Source organism: Pteronotus mesoamericanus, unplaced genomic scaffold, assembly GCF_021234165.1.
Source record: "Pteronotus mesoamericanus isolate MK-2021 breed Mesoamerican mustached bat unplaced genomic scaffold, CSHL_Meso_final contig_182, whole genome shotgun sequence".
NCBI lineage: Eukaryota > Metazoa > Chordata > Mammalia > Chiroptera > Mormoopidae > Pteronotus > Pteronotus mesoamericanus.
This window is the reverse complement of record NW_026555078.1, coordinates 24,231,292-24,247,436: the sequence shown is the minus strand read 5'-3', so window position 1 is coordinate 24,247,436 and position 16,145 is coordinate 24,231,292.

Below are 16,145 nucleotides of genomic sequence, written 5' to 3'. Positions count from 1 at the left end.
AGCAGGTAGTCAGGGGTGTCCTCCCCTAGGAAGTGATATGAGTGAGACCTGAAGATAATGAAGCAATATGATTACTTACTCTCTTTCTGTTGACTCATGCTCAGTGACAGACATTTGTAAATTGGCTGGAAAGGAGTACTCAAGGCTTATCAGGCAGAAGGCAAACCCACAGCCCTGGCATTGTTCTTTCTGTTCTCTAACCAACTGAGCTGGCCAGCCACATCCTCAGTCTCAAGTTTGAAGTAGAACTAGAAAGTGGGACTCAACAAAGCACAGACTTTGGCAACTGATAATACACAAATTTGGCATTGGTACTTTGCATACTGCTTGACTTAGAAATTCCACTTCTGGAAATTTATACTAAGACAGGGATAACTTATTTGTAGAAAGACTTGATTACAAGGATGTTATTGGCCAAATTATCTTACCAGAAAATTTGAAACAATTTAGACCCTCCAAAAGGGTGGATCGGGTAAATAAATCTTGGTAAATGCATTCAGAGAAATAATAGGCAGCCATTTAAATAATATAATAGAAAATAGGTATTAACATGAAAAGATGTTCACAATATATCTTAAATGAAAAAAGGGAAGATAGAAAATAGTACACATGGCATGATTTTTATATGCTTTCGTAGAAAAAAATCTGAAAGAGTATAAAAAAGTATTATTAGTAATAATTTCTGGGTTGTAAAATTAATGATGATTTTTATTGCCTTTTTTGTTTATTTTTTCTTTGTGTGTTAAGAAAAAAGTTAGCATAAAAATAGAGCTTTCACATAAAAGATGGCCAACTTCATTAGTTATTAGGAAAATGCAAATCAAAAGTACAATAAAATTCAGCTTCACACCCACTAGGATAGCTATTATCAGAAGATGGTCAGTAAGCATCTGCAAGGATGAGGATTAATTGAGAATCTTATACATTGCTGGTGCAGCCACTTTGAAAAATAGTTTGTCAGTTCCTCAAAAAATTAAGTATATAGTTAGTGTATGTCCCAACAATTCTACTCCTAGGCATATATCCAAGAGAAATGTAAATATAAAAAAACTTGTACACAAGTGTTCATAGTAGCATTATTCATAATAGACAAAGAGTAAAAGCAGCCCTGTGCCCGTGAACTGACGAATGTGGTATATTCACACAAGGGAATATTATTTGGTCATAAAGAGGAATGAAGCACTAATACATGCAACAACATGGATGAACCTTGAAAACACTATGCTAAGTCAAGGAAGTCAGACACAAAAGGCCATATAACATATGATTTCATTTACAAAAAGTGTCCAGAACAGGCAAATCCTTAGAAACAGGAAGTAGATTAGTGGTTATCAGGATCTGGGGTGAGGGAGAGTGGGGAGTGACTATATGCACAGGGTTTCTTTTTTGGGATGATGAAAATATTCTTGAATGAGATAGTGGTGATGGTTACACCAATTGTAAATACACTTCAAACTACTGAATTACATACTTAACCAAAAAAACAAACAAACAAAAAATCCCCAGAACAAAAAAGTAGTGTTTTCCCCTCTGCCAGCAACTTTTACACAATGAAGGGTCACTGTTGAGGTCTCCCCAACATACATGAAACCTATACCCCTGTAGCCCTTCCTCTGTCTTTCAGAACTGTAGGACGTACAGTTGACATGCATGTATGAAACATGTCTTTTTACTTTTTGTATTTTGGGGCCTGGCTGACTCAGGAGGGACTGTCCCTCCCAGAGGAGCCAGTCCCTAGAGATAGTATGCAGCTCTCCAGTGAGCACACCCCTGTATGCAAACCAACCAATCCAGAGCCCATACCCTGGCTCTCACGCTCAGGCCCACTGTTCCTCTGCACTCACCCCCTAGGGACAGCATCTCTACCACAGAGCCTTGTGAAATTATACAAAGTAGACAATCCTAAACCTGCTTGCTCTGCCTCACCTGTTCCTTCTCAAGGAAACTGTAATGAAGACTCTCGTCCCCATTTTCCCGTAGCTCCTGCCTCCTGACTGAACCTGGTGCTTCCCCATGTGGCCCCCTGCATGGCACACAGTGCCTCTTGTCTCTATTGATCTGTGAGGGAAAAAAAAAATTTCTTTCTGCATGACAGTCCTTTCCAGGTCTGTGTGTCTTACTATATTGGATTAAAACAAATCCCAGGCACCCTTAAAACAATACACATCTGAAAGTATCATACCCTGGCCTGACAGACAGATTGCCAGAAGTCAAAAGATGATCAAATAAATCAGTGCTTTTATGAGGTAACTAGCAGAAGAGGCAATAATTGATATTATCTGAATCTTCCCCCAGGACTCCTGGATCCTACAGTTACAGACTAATTTTTCAAAGCCATTTCGCCCACACAAAGCTACCACCCATTTCTATCCCATTATGAGTTATCTATGGATACACAGACCTTATCATTCTCAGCATTTCATCTGCAATATAAACGTGTGTGTGTGTGTGTGTGTGTGTGTGTGTGTGTGTGTGTGTGTGTTGCATTTTTGGCTCATCAGTCATGAAGGTCCCAGGGTCCTGGGGTAGTAGAAACTGGGCAATTTGGATTTGCTCTGCATTACAACGCCTAACTTGACAAAAATTAAAGCCAGCCATCTTTCATCCTCTTATTTCTCAAAGTCTGACTGGCCATCTTAGACCTAAAATGGAATCAACCTTTAAGGGATAAATGACAATCCTATGACACAGTTGCTAATTACCCCAACAATGCAATACATGCCAGGCAGAGAAGAAGGAAGAATTCATCTCTCCTTCCCTCGGTCAACATAAGATTTTCCATTTTTATTGACCATTGCTGTGTAAATAAAAAACAAACAACTGAATTCGCTGAGCACTTGTTGTAAGAGTGACCACTGGGTCTTGAATAAGTAGGTGCAAGATTGCACATCCCCAGGACATAGGAAAGAGGAGAAAATGAGCTCTGACAGAGGAGCAAGACCAAACTGGAAGGAGAGAAAGGCGTTTTGGGCTGTGTCAGTTGTCAGACTTTAGCTGATAACATTGGAGGGGCTTTGCATCTTGCTCATTTTCCCTCTGTCCTTCGAGAATCATCGTGGTCTGACTAGATCCACTGAGTGGGAACCCAAGCCAACTCAACCAAATACAACACCCACACTGGACCAATCTGTACTGTCCTTGACCAACATCTTTCTCCTCTTCAGACTTAACCACATGCCTAAGAGTTGATGGAGTCAGAAACTTTACCCAAGTGTCTCTGAGACTACTTGACTTTAGATGAGTGCCTCCCTTGGGAGAATGAGATTCCTTATCTGTAAAATAGGGTGATAATAACTTTTTCATAGAAATGTTGTGACTATTAACAAGATAATGCATATAAAAACTTGACATGTACTAAAGCAAGGAAAGACAATGTTCCCAGCTCATGTGCCCTTGTTAGAAAATTAAAGTTCTATCTCATTTAGGCTTCTTTAAAAAAAAAAAAGGAAGAAAAAGGTACAATCTATTCCAAGGGATTAGTCTAGTCACATCACTTTCCCTCTAAATAACATTTCTCCTTCTGGTTGTATTTTGGACCCACTGCTAATGTGCATTAGTTTCCAATTTCCCTTCAGCCACTCTCCAGAAGCGCAATATTGGTTCTTTGTCTTAGGGATATTTCATTTCCTCAATCATGTTAGATCAAACAAACCTCCCATACCAGCAAATAGAAAGGAGCAGCTCTGGGCCTCTGAACTAATTTGCGCAAGCAAAACTGATGGGGCCTTCCTCCAGTGTCTTAATTAGGAGTCTTAATCCCTTTGGTTTAAAATCAGAAGAAATACAGGACGTGGTAGGAAACTCTGGACATATTTATTTAATACTGACAAATAGGGTTTAGAAAGTTCACTTAATATACAGTGTCAACAGAAATATATGTATGTCCCTTTCTTTCTAATAATTCTTCCAGGATAAAGTATAGCTCATGCTCCAATTTGGAACCATCAGTTTTCCTGTTCTTTTTCATTTAAAGAGACAGTTATTCCCAATCCACTCTGTTTCCAGAGACTTTGACTGGTTTGCCTTAATTTGTCCTGTGATATAAGGAGAGAGTTACTTAGAGAATATATGCAATATTGTTCACATTGAATTTTTAAAAATGCGATGATGGTGGATAGAGGTCGAATGTGAAGCTATGGAAACAATAATGATGATTAGGCCCTGGCTGGTGTGGCTCAGTGGATTGAGTGCCAGCCTGTGAACTAAAAAGTCGCCAGTTTGATTCCCAGTCAGGACACATGCCTGGGTTGTGGGCTAGGTCCCCAGTAGTGGGTGTGTGAGAGGCAACCACACATTGATGTTTCTCTCCTTTTCTTTCTCCCTCCCTTCCCCTCTGTCTCAAAGTAAATAAATAAAATCTTTAAAAAAAATAATGATTAGATGATTAGAAATGATCTCTGCAGATTGGAATAGGTTTTCCTGCACAGGTGATGGAATGCTTCTGACATTTGGTATAAGGTAGATTTTTCTTAAACCCTATCCAAGGTGGTTCAGTTCTTGAGGAAACAAAAGAATGATGTCAAGGTGCATTGAGGTAGCTTTTCCAGGCGTGCAGTACAATGTATGTCCAACACTGAATGAGGGGCTCAGACCAGCACCCTGTAATGTCACCCTTTGGTGTAATCAGCTTAGGCTTCTGGGCAGCTTGCTTTGTAGAGGACTATGAGCATGTAGGCATTTATTGAAGAGTAGGTTAGGGTATTTATGACTGAGGTGAAGCCCAAGACACTTTCAAAAGAATTAGATAGAGATTCCATTGTTGAGTGGACTCCATGCCCTGCCTAGCCTTCAGGCCATATCCCCCTACAGAAAAATGATCAGATGCTCAGAAACCTCAGCCTCTTAAGAAGAGCACCCATGATTTTGGATGCTTCTTTGCATTGACTCCAATGGGCCGTCCATCATGACATTACTCATAATAAGATGCACTGGCTCAGTCTCAATGCTTTTGATTTGATGCAGTCTCCGGTAACACTTAAAAGTCAGTGTGATTGGTGCAAGCTACCTGTGCTTGGTTCACATAGGTCCTAGTGGTTTTATGTTTCCTTTTTATGTAAAAAGACAATCTTTCTAGATCTCGTTGTTTGTAAATTGTAATAGAGCCAAACTTAAACTGTATTTTGTCTTGAATTAATTGATTACTTTCAAGGATGTGGAGTAAGCCTAAAATAGGCAAAACATTGAAAAAAAAAACAAACTAAAAAGTAACCGCAGGTGTTTAAAATACTCTCTTTAATGTATGAAATAATTAACCGACAGTATTTTTTATAATTAAGTCACTGTCATATCTTTTATTTCGTTTATTTTTATAGTACCTCCGTGAAGTTGACAACACGTATTCCTATTTTACAGAAAAACAAAAACAAAACCACCTAAGAAAGAAAGCTAAGTAATCTGTCTACTGAAATACAGAGACAGGGTTGGAGTTTGGTGTCTCAACTATAAGACTGTGGAAGGATTTAGAACAAATAAATCGACAGTTTGTGTGTGCTGGGCACTTTTAAAAGACTGACAGGTGATGTTGAAAAAGTTAATCCTCTAAAATATCTTAAACATTCACCCTTGCAGTTTTGTTAACAACATTAAGTTACACTATCCTTTAGGGAAAGAAGCATCCCCATCCCTTCCAAACTCTCAGTTAACCCTGAAATTAATGAAATCTAAGCTAATAAGATTTGATTTTTTACTGCTACTTGGATACATAACCACTATCCTCAATCTCAAGCCTGATAGTACTCAATTATCCTGTACAATGGGTGGTCTTTTTGGTCTCCCAAAGGTGTTGCTTGGTTCTGCATCAGGTGGATAACAGTAAGAAAATAAACAGCCTCCGCCCAACTGGGGTTAACATCTCCCCTGGAGAAATGCGGAGGCCTGAGGAGATATTATTAGTACGTGTGGGTAAGTCCATTCCCCTCTTTCCCCAAAGATGCTATTGATGAATCTGCTGCAGACGCCAGTAATGGAGAGACAAGCTGCATAAGCATATGAAACAATTACAGATCAGCACACCCAGACAGCTGTCAGCAGAGAAAACTCCAAGCCTGCTGAATAATTATGGTTTGAGCTATTGATGGGGACCACAGAAGAGTTTCATCCAAGTGCTTTTAATTTGCCAAACAGAGGGAAGTGTGCTGCAGAGAGGTTGATTCCAATGACAGCATTTCTCCCTCAGGTAATTAAAGGGAAAACTTAACAAGGGGCAGGGGATTGTTTTTAAATCTTGCCAAGTAAAATCTATGGCCATTTGAAAGGTGGTGAATGAGAGATGAGGGGCTTGTCTTAAGACATGGCTTGAAACAATTGGTCTGGGATGGGCTCACATCTTTGGGAGACCCTACTCTGTCAGGAACCCTAAGTTCTCACTGCCTGAGGGTTCACGCCATGTTCCTGTGAGAGGTGATAGATCTCAGGCTGAAATAACAGCTGGAGGTCAAGCAGGGCTGAGGCTTCGGACTCTTGCACATTTGCTACGCTACTGTGACCTCAGAATATCTCTTTATCTCAACCCTTGGGGGCCCCCATCTGTGGTGAGGAATAACAACATTATTTTACTGGAACTTGTGAGTGGTTAAAAGAAAGCTTTATTATTAACTGAAGTTCCTCGTTTATTCAGATTTTCTTTGTTTTTAACCTAATATCCTTTTCCTGTTCCAGGATCTATCCATGATACCAGTGTCATGTTTCCTAGGTTCCTTCTGGCTGTGACACTCTCTCAGACTTTGTCTCAGATGATCTTGACAGTTTTGGGGAGTAAAGGTTAGGTATATTGTAGGATGCTCCCTTATTGGAATTTGGGGTTTTTTTTCCTTTTTTTTATGGTTAGGCAAATAAAAAGCACAGAATAAAGCTGGCCTAATCAAGGTGAGGAGGCAAAATTAAGTGTATACAACAAACGTATGCAATAATTCTCCCGTCTCCAAACGCACCTTTCTTTCTCTCTCTCTCACACACACACACTTTGTGTCTCCATGCCTAACCCATTTCCAACATAGTAATGATCTAATATTTAGATGGATGAACAGAATGATAGATGGATAAATGTTTTTGTCAACTGCCGCCATCTCTACTATCTTCATGTAACTCTATGTTAATATCATTTCAAGTCTTTCAAAGGACACAACCACTTTTTATCACAACACAATAAATTTATATTGACAGTATGTACCTTCACTCTTATTTTAAGCACCTCTCATGTGACCCTACTGGCTTCAATTGGCTGTAGTTATTGTGAGACCCCAGTACTAGCAAGATCTTAAGATTTGTATGAAATCTTAGAGGTTATAACATACTAAGCCCCTAAGATAACTCCATCTATTTATGGCCACCAAGAACAGTTCTGTTCTTCTTAAAAAATTGTCAGATATTTTATAAGGTGATGTACCCATTATAAAAAGATTTAAAAAAATAAAAATTAAATGAACTGGAGTTGCTTGACCTAAAAAACAAAAAGCTATAGATGACTTAATTCAAGTATACTAGAATAACAAAAGAACGGAGAGTCACAAAGATTTAGGTTCTAGTCCTGGCTCTGTTACAAAGCAGCTGTGTGACCACAGGCAAGTTACTTGACCTCTCTGTGCTTCAGTTTCCCATCTGTAAAAATGAGAAAAATAATGCTTATCTGGCAAGCCACGGTAGGTTTATAGGTAGATAAAGAATGTAATGTGCTTAGCATAGCACAGATTGGTTATTCAATAAAGTTTAGTTTTCACTTCCCCAGCTACATGGTTTTATATATGAGAAAAATAAAACCACTTTATCTTTTTATGAGTCTTTACAGCTTAGAAAACATTTTCTCACAATTTAGGGTGATAAACTATTGTTATGTCAGCCCTTCAAAGCCCAGATGAGAGAAAATGGATTTTAATTCAGGTAATAGTGATTTTGGTGGGACAAAGCATATTTTTGTCCATTAAGATAATAAAACTCAGAACAAGTAATCTGAGTGCTGAGTGCATTAAGATAATAAAACTCAGAACAAGTAATCTGAGTCCTCGGGGAGGCTTCAAAAAAGAGTGGGCAACACAGGGTGCACACCCTTGACCTCACCACCACCCAATGGCCATCCAAATCTTGGCTGATGGGAGTAATATTGTGGAGTTCTGGATGCTGGGGAGGTGAAGGAGCTGCTGTTTGTCCTCAGGACACTAAGCCTGCCCTGCTTTTGGGAATCTCCAACGTTCTATCTCTGGGACACATAGCTTCCTGGAGCTAAGCTTTGTGTGGTGGAAAAAATTCTTAGTGTATAACCGAGTGTGCAAGAAATATCTCACTTCTGTATTCTTTAAAAAACCAATTTAAACCCAACTCTAATCTCAGCTGGGCTCATGAGAAATTCAGTTTCAGTCATTGAGGGCCTGTTGCCCAGGGTTGGGCCAAGGTTCTGGGGTCTCCCTGGTGCCACAGCATTTGGTCCCGTCAAGCCCCCCAGGCTGTGTTAGGGGTCCGCCGCGCTTACCACAATCACAGCACTGCCCACCCACATTGTAGTTGGCCTATCAGGTACCTGTTTTCCCTTTGTAAGAGTCAGAAGCTTGCAGGCAGGGTGTGTGTCCTTAGTCATGGCCTCCCTGGAACGGGTGCGTTGACCACTGTGTAACACGGGCATGTAGCCAGGGCTCAGTGAATGTGCATTAATGAATAAACAAGTGTTTCCTTTATACACGAAGCACATTAGATGATTTTTTTTCTCCCCCATGACCGTGAGCCTGATGAGGGTAAGGGCGGTAATATCACCTCTGTTTCCTCAATGCTCATAGGCCCTAATAAATGCTCCTTGAGCAAATGATTGCACGGTGCTTCTTTGGTTGTGCATTGCATTGTACGGTCCCTGTTGGCAGGGCTCTGAATTGGTCATTGTCACAGAAGACTGTCATTTTTTCCCACCTGTTTTCTCCTTCCTAGGCCCTCTGAGTTAAGCTGAGCATATGACTGCCCCTAATAAAAACAATATTTTTTAGACTTTCTTGAAGAGCACATGACATATCAGAGCAGCGATGGCCACGGCACCCGGTGGTGAGCTCTGCACTTCCAATTCCTGCCGCCCACTGGCTGGAGAGGCCTGTGTGGCCCTAGGGGAGAGTGAAACGCCCTAGGAATGGTGGGGCAGCAGGAGGGGAGGAGGCTGGGCCCCCAGCACTGTGGGGCCTCCGCACTGGCTCCAAACTGTTGGGGATGAGAGTGTGAACTTGTGTCTGGTTTAAGCCACTGTCATTGGTGTCTTTGTGAGAGCAGCCGGGACTTTATCCCAACGAATACGTCCATCTCATATGCTCGCTGCCCTCAGACCAGTGCCCGGCAGGAGCAGGCCTCTGTCCCAGGGGTACCCCGCCCTGTCCATCTCCATGTTTTCATTGCCCCACGTGGAACTCCCAGGGGAGGTCATGCCCGGGCCAGGAGGCAGCAGGCCTTAGCAGCACCAGCCCGAGTCAGCAGCTATTTTCAGTTTACCAAGGTGGCACTAACAACTGACTCTCCTGGGATGAGTGAATCTGTCCTCACTGGCATTCCCACCATTGCTGAGCTTGGAGGTCAAAGGGAAGACAAGAGCCTCAGAAAGGGCAGGAAGGTCATGGACCTACAGAACATGCATGTGCTGCCCCAGATTCAAGTCTGAACTTCAGGACAAAGGGAGGGAACAAGTCCCTCGGCCTGCTTCACCCTGGCAGGTGCCACTGAAAATGCCTCTTTTACCTGGCCTGGTTTTGCTAGGATGTGCCTCACAGGACACCTGAGAAGTGCTGCTTGCCTAGCACCTCTAAGATCCTCTCAAGGTTTCTCAGGTCTGCAGCGGCGCGCGGGCTCCCAGTCCTCCTGCAGCCCCCGCGGCCCTGATGCAGTGGGTGGCAGCCACTGCGGCTCGTTCTGCACTCCTTGCTCTGGGTTCCCCGGGGAGGCCATGGAGCCTACCACTTGGACCCACAGACCCTTCCTCCCCAACCTCTGTCCAATGGGTGTGAACCCTGCTCCTCAAACCCCTGCCCCATGAGCCCCTCCCCTCCTCAGTCACGCTGGATTTACTCCGTCCATGACTCCTCATGGGCTCTGGTTCTTTTTTCTAAACTCAGGACAGAGAAAGTCACCATAATTCTCAACATTTTTATCTTGCATTTTTGGGGATATGGGTGGTAAGCACTCATTTCTCATTCCTGCAGGTCAGTAGGGCCCTGTGGGCCGAATTGCTTATTTTACCCAACATTTATTGAGTCCCTACTATCAGTCAAGCGCTTTGCTAATCATTTACATGTAAATCGGCTCAGTGAATTCTCTCAGCAAGCTTATGAGGTTGGTGCTATTACGATCCCTATTTTATAAAGGAAGAAGCCAATGCTGGGCAGGCTCCAAAAGTCACCATGGTGATTCAGCTCACAGAAGGTAAACCTCGGGGCCAAGGTTCATGCCCAGGGAGCCTGGCCCAGATGCCCGTTCCTCCAGGTGCCTCGGGGCTACTCCTGGTTTTCTAGAGCATATAATGTGGGACACTAATGCAAAGCATCTTCAATGGAGGGAAAAAAGGCAGGACCAGGGTATTGACTTATCAAGGGTTAAACCACCGTGAACGAGAGCAGAGCCAGACACAGAGCAGGAGGTCAGAGGTTAGGTTCCAGGGTGATCAGAACAAGAGTGCAAGGCAGGTGGGGCAGAATGGTACAAGGTGTAGGCTGAGAATAAGGCAGAAGGCAGGAGGTCCCTGCTACTGGGTGTTGGCCACCTGGATTAGGGAGAGGCCACCTGGGTCAGGGAGAGGCCATTGGATTAGGTAGAGGCCACCTTGATTGCAGGTGCTGGTAGGGTGCTGTGATAAGGAGGGGTTGGAGGTAGGCAGGGTACTAGCATCTTTCCCTTATAGTGAAATAAGTGGCTTCCTACTGCTTCTCTGCCTGCTAGCCCATCCTGCAGCTTCCAGAAGGAAGCAGGAGAAGGTCCCTGGGTGTGTAACATGGACATCCTCCAGGGAGGGGGGAGGAGGCCAGAGGGTGTAATCCGTGACTTCCCCGATGGCAAAGCGTTTCCACTCCAGCCTCGTCTTTCTCCGGCTTCCTCCCAGCTGCAGGCCCCACAGTGACAATGCTAATCACGAGGAGCGGTCCTTGCCAAACCAGACTTCCGCCACCACAGCCTTACTCTGTCTATTTTCAGATTTTATGTGCTTTAAAATAGCCTTGCCGATAGGTGCCCAAACCCAGCAGACCTGAAAAATGCTTACCAGGATGAAAACGCTGAAGGACACCAGTGTCCCAACCCAACTTAGGGCTGCATCGCCCCCTCACTCCCCTCCCTCTTCCAGAGCACATGTCTAGGCACAGAGACCACACCCCCCAAAAAAGAAAAAATACCCCAGTCACACAAATTCCTGTGACAACTCCATAAGCTGATAGATACACAAAGTCCTAACCCTCAGGCAGAAAAGAAAACTCCATTTCCATCGTCCAGACGCTGACATGAACTGGGCGCTCAGGGGGTGGATCACAATGAACGTGGCTTCACACTGCAGTGTGGAGGCAGGTGGAGATGAGGCTCAGGAGGGAGGTGGGATGGCAGCCCAGCCGCCATCCTCACAGCCTCTCAGTTCTGTTCCTTCTCCTCATTGGCCCCTTAGAAGCTTCAGGTGCCCAGGAGAGGCTACCTGAGGGTGTTTATATCCAGGGAAGTCTAACTGCACGTGAAGTCCCAGACTGAACTGGCTGCCTCTATTCGTGTAACTAACAAGCAATATAGAGGCCTCAGATATTGCACTATGCTTTGGGCATAGAGAAATATATAAAATAAACAAAACATGGTCTCTGTCTTTGAGGAGAGTCAAGAGAACACAAGGCTCCATAGATATACATAGCACAGGCACCTAATATCTTTGGAGGTTAAGGACGGCTCTCTGGAGGAGGTGACCTTGAAGCTGAGACAGGGAGGAAGCATGAGAGGCAGGAGCCAAGTGACAACATGACAAGGGGGGAAGGATGCTCCATGCAGGGGGAAGGGCATGGGCAGGGGCGCAGAGGTGCGAAAGAGCCAGCTGTGTCTGGTAGATCACAGGTGGTTCGGCATGACTAGAGTGGAAACTGCCAGGGGGCGGGGCGGGGGGTAGGCGCAAACAGGCCGGAAAGGAAGGTGGGCCCAGATGCTGGGGGGCCTTGCGAGTAGCTAGCGCTTGAAGAGTTTGGACTTGGGGAAGGTAGGCTGTGTTTTGACTGCTGTATCCCCCAAGCTAAATGGGTGACTACCAGAGGGTACCCAGTATGTATTTGTGGTTGAATAGGTGGTGTGCACTGAGAGGTTTTAAGCAGGGACAAGATTCGACCAGTTCTGCATTTTAGAATCACCACCACCTGGGCTGCCATGCAGAGAATGGATTTCAGGGTGACGATGCTGGGGGCAGGGGGCAGGGAAGTGACAGAGGCCGTAACCACCGATGGCTGTGGGGGCGGAGGCATAGCACTTGGGGACTAGTTGCGGGGAGATGTAGGGAAGGAAAAGCCCAGAAGGGCATCAAGGGTGACCTTCTTTGTGAGCACTGGGCAGACCGCAGCCCTGAGGCCGGGCCGCCCCCACGGTCATCAGTGTGTGCTCAGCTCAGGGTCTGGGCTCAGGTTATCCAAACAGGGATTTCTAAAGGCTGTGGAGTGGTTTCTGATGCCCGTGCTCCTGCCTGTTTCTGATGGCTCCCAACATGGGGGTGGGTGTGACAGTCTGCTCTATGCCTTCTATTTGACCGCCTTGCAGCTGCAGGAGACAAACATACTCTCTTCCTACAAGCAAGCTACTGAGACGCGGTGCAGCAGAGTTGTTTTAGCCATAGCAGTTAAACAGTAGGAATCTTTGCCCAGAAAAGAGGACATAAATCAATGTGTGCTTGAAGAATAAAGACCAAATTTCTCCAGAAAAACAAAATGTGATATTTAATTCTCAAAGCTAGTTTTAGTCTTCACGGGGGGGAACTAAAGTCCTTGAAGCTCTTAACTGGGAGCCTGATGGTAGCCTTGCTAAGTTAAATAAATCCCAGGCTACAGTTAATTATGGATGCTTGCATCCCTCTCTCCCCTTGGCGACATCCTCTTCTTGCCTGACCCCAGCCACTTGCCTCCCTCCTCCGCTCCATCCTTTCCTGGCAAGTGCATCTGCCACTATATTATCATTCACATGTGGATAAGGTAGAGACAATAGGAGGAAAAATTAAAGCCTCATTTTCAAGGCATATATTATTTCTGGCTTGATCCATTGAAACAGGCTCTGAAGCCACCTCCCTGGCTCTAATTTTTTCCCTCTTTATCTTCCACACAACTGCTCCTCCAGGTATCTGTATAAAATGTAAATTTGACCCTGCTTGATGCTGGCAGCTCTACGCTTCCTCATTGCCTCATGCAAGGCCGTCAGGATTAAACTTGGCCTCTTGCCCTGTGACCTAATCTGCCACCGAAAAGTATGACTCAGGCTTGCTCCATGGACTCAGATTTGTAACACCGCATCACTTTCAAAGCTGTCCTCAGACCAGGCCTTCCAAAAGAGCTAAGATCTAAGTCAAGAAGTAAGTAAAGGAGAAGGGAAAAGAGAAAATCGACCAAGGAAGGATGGGCAATGGGTGGTAACAGAGGGAAAGAAGACTTTTCTTCCTTCTCTGAACCAGGTTGGATGACAGCAGAAGCAGCAGAATTAGGAATGTTGGTGAAACACGACTCTTTCTTTGGCTCAAAAATGCTTTTATGCAAGTATAAAATGCTTTGGGAAACATGCATAATCGTAAGTCTGTGGAGGTCGTTCTTAACCTGAACACGCTGATGCAAGCAGCCCCCAGCTGAAGAAACAGAACGTGACCAACACGCGCCGGGGCCCTTTGTGTAGACAGCGCTCTCGCGGCAAGGGTGACCACGTTGACTCCTAACACCCTGGAGCCATTTTGCCCATTCTGAACTTGATGTAAGCCCACAGGGTGTACTCTTTTGTGTCCAGCTTCCTTTGTTCAACAACATGTTAATAAGAGCCAACCATGTCATTGGTGTTGGCTCATTTTCATTGCTGTATAATATTCAATAGTCTAACTAAACCATTCTTTCTTTAGTCTACTGTTGGTAGGCATTGGGCTAACTTCCAGTTTGGGGCTATTACACAAATTCTGTTATGAGCACTCTAGTTCGTGTCTTTTGGTGAACACACGTATGCACACATGGTGGGCATATACCTCGGGAGAGCATTTCTGGACCATGGGAACTGGCTAGGTTCAGCTTCCATAGGTGCTGTCAAATGGTTTTCCAGTGTGTATGAATTGAACCAGTTAATAGAGTGTGAGACTTCCAGGGGCTCCACATCCTCTGGTGTGGTCAGTCTCCTTCATTTTAGCCATCCTAATTGGCATGCTGGCATCTCAGGTGGTTTTCATTCGCATTTCCCTGATACTACCCATGCTGAACACCTATTCATTTGCTTATGGGTCATTTATATACCTGGTTTATGTGAAGTGCCTGTTCAGGTATTTTGCCTGTTTGTCCATGAGTTGTCTGCCTTTATCGTACGGATCTGTAGGAGAAGCTTGTGTCTTTTTGAGTAACTTCATTCTCTACTTAGTCCCTCTTATACCTATTTTGGATAATTCAACTTAGCAAATCTTAACTGAGTGCTTTTGGCATGATTATGTTAGATGCATTGGGATCCAAAGAGATGTGACACCCAAAACTCACTCTTTGTCCCCAAGCTTGAGTCCTTGTCTTCTAGGATTTTGGAATCTAGTCCTTAGGCTCCTGCGTCGCCCAGAGTTCTTAGCAGGGCCCTGGCCTCTTCCACTCCCATTCTGTGCACACCAATGCTCAGCTTGGTGGGGCAGGAGTTAGGTTGAATTTCTGGAAATCCAGTGGTTTTCCTGCAGGTTTCTGTAAGAGGAACAGGAGAGAGGATCGAGTGGTTTGAGGCAGCTGAGGCATTACTGACTCGGTCCAGCCTCACAGGTCCCAGGGAGCAGCACTGCAGAGCAGTCTGGCTGCGGCGCTCGTTTCCCAGGAACGGACAGCAACGCACTAACTAGCAACAAATGGATATTGATACTGCCTTACTTCACGCCTTCCATGGATAGCCATTACTTTGCTGTGGGAAACACGAGTTTTCTCTATATACCTATTTCAGAATCCTATTGACATATCTTAACCGATGGCTTCTATTTCTATAGACTCCTAATGTTGCTGGACACAGACATGTAACAGCCACAGGAGTCTGCTAACTTCTGGGAAGAAAACTCTTTATGGAATCAGTAAGGCCTTGCATTGATCTCATTTCGTTACCTGCTCTTTGGAAAGACGTTGTGCTACAATCATCAACAAACTGTGCTTAGGAGACCTGGGTCCTGACCATGCACCTGACCAGGTCGCTGTGTGACCTTAGGCAAGTTGCTTAATTTCTCTGAGCATTTATCATTCTGTTCATCTGCCAGATGGAAACCCTAATCCCTGCCACACCTACTTTGTCAGGTTTCTGGAAAATTAAAATAAGATGATATCTATTTAAAAGCATTTAAATTGCTTGATAAAGGAAAGCACTGCCACATACCAGATTTTGTTCCAAGTCCTCTTTTAATCATCCACTTCCATTTCACTTCTGTAGTTGGCTCCCAGAACAACGAGTGACCCTTGGCTTGGAATTCTTTTATGTAAAGGGTAGCTCTTCGGTCTAGATAAACTCTTGTACTTTGGCATTTCACCACACAGCTACTTCTTCTGTGACCTTTTCTTTCCTTTGTTTTTTCCCAGCGTCCAGCAGACCTTTCCTCACCTGGGCAAGATCTGCATGGGCAGCCTCTGAGCCACATCAAGGGATTTTAATTTCTGTGCAGCCTTGATAGCATTTCACACTGTTACAGGTCAAAACACAAGGTTATTTACTAGGAATGAGAAATGTCACTAATATGAATAATGGGAGCCCCGCAATTTCCCTGCAGGTATTCAGAACCACACAGGGCACCCAACATCCTGGTGAGCTTAGCACAGGCACTGACTTCCCCAGGCCCCTGAGCCCAGTGGGCTTGACTAGCGTTCGAGGGAGGGCAACTGTCCCAGGGTGGGAAGTGCCAATGCATATTACATTTGTTTCAGGAGCCTTTCCCTTCACTGGCTGCCATTTTGTTAACGAAAATCCCGGAAGGTTCAGAATCTATTTCCTAACCCCAA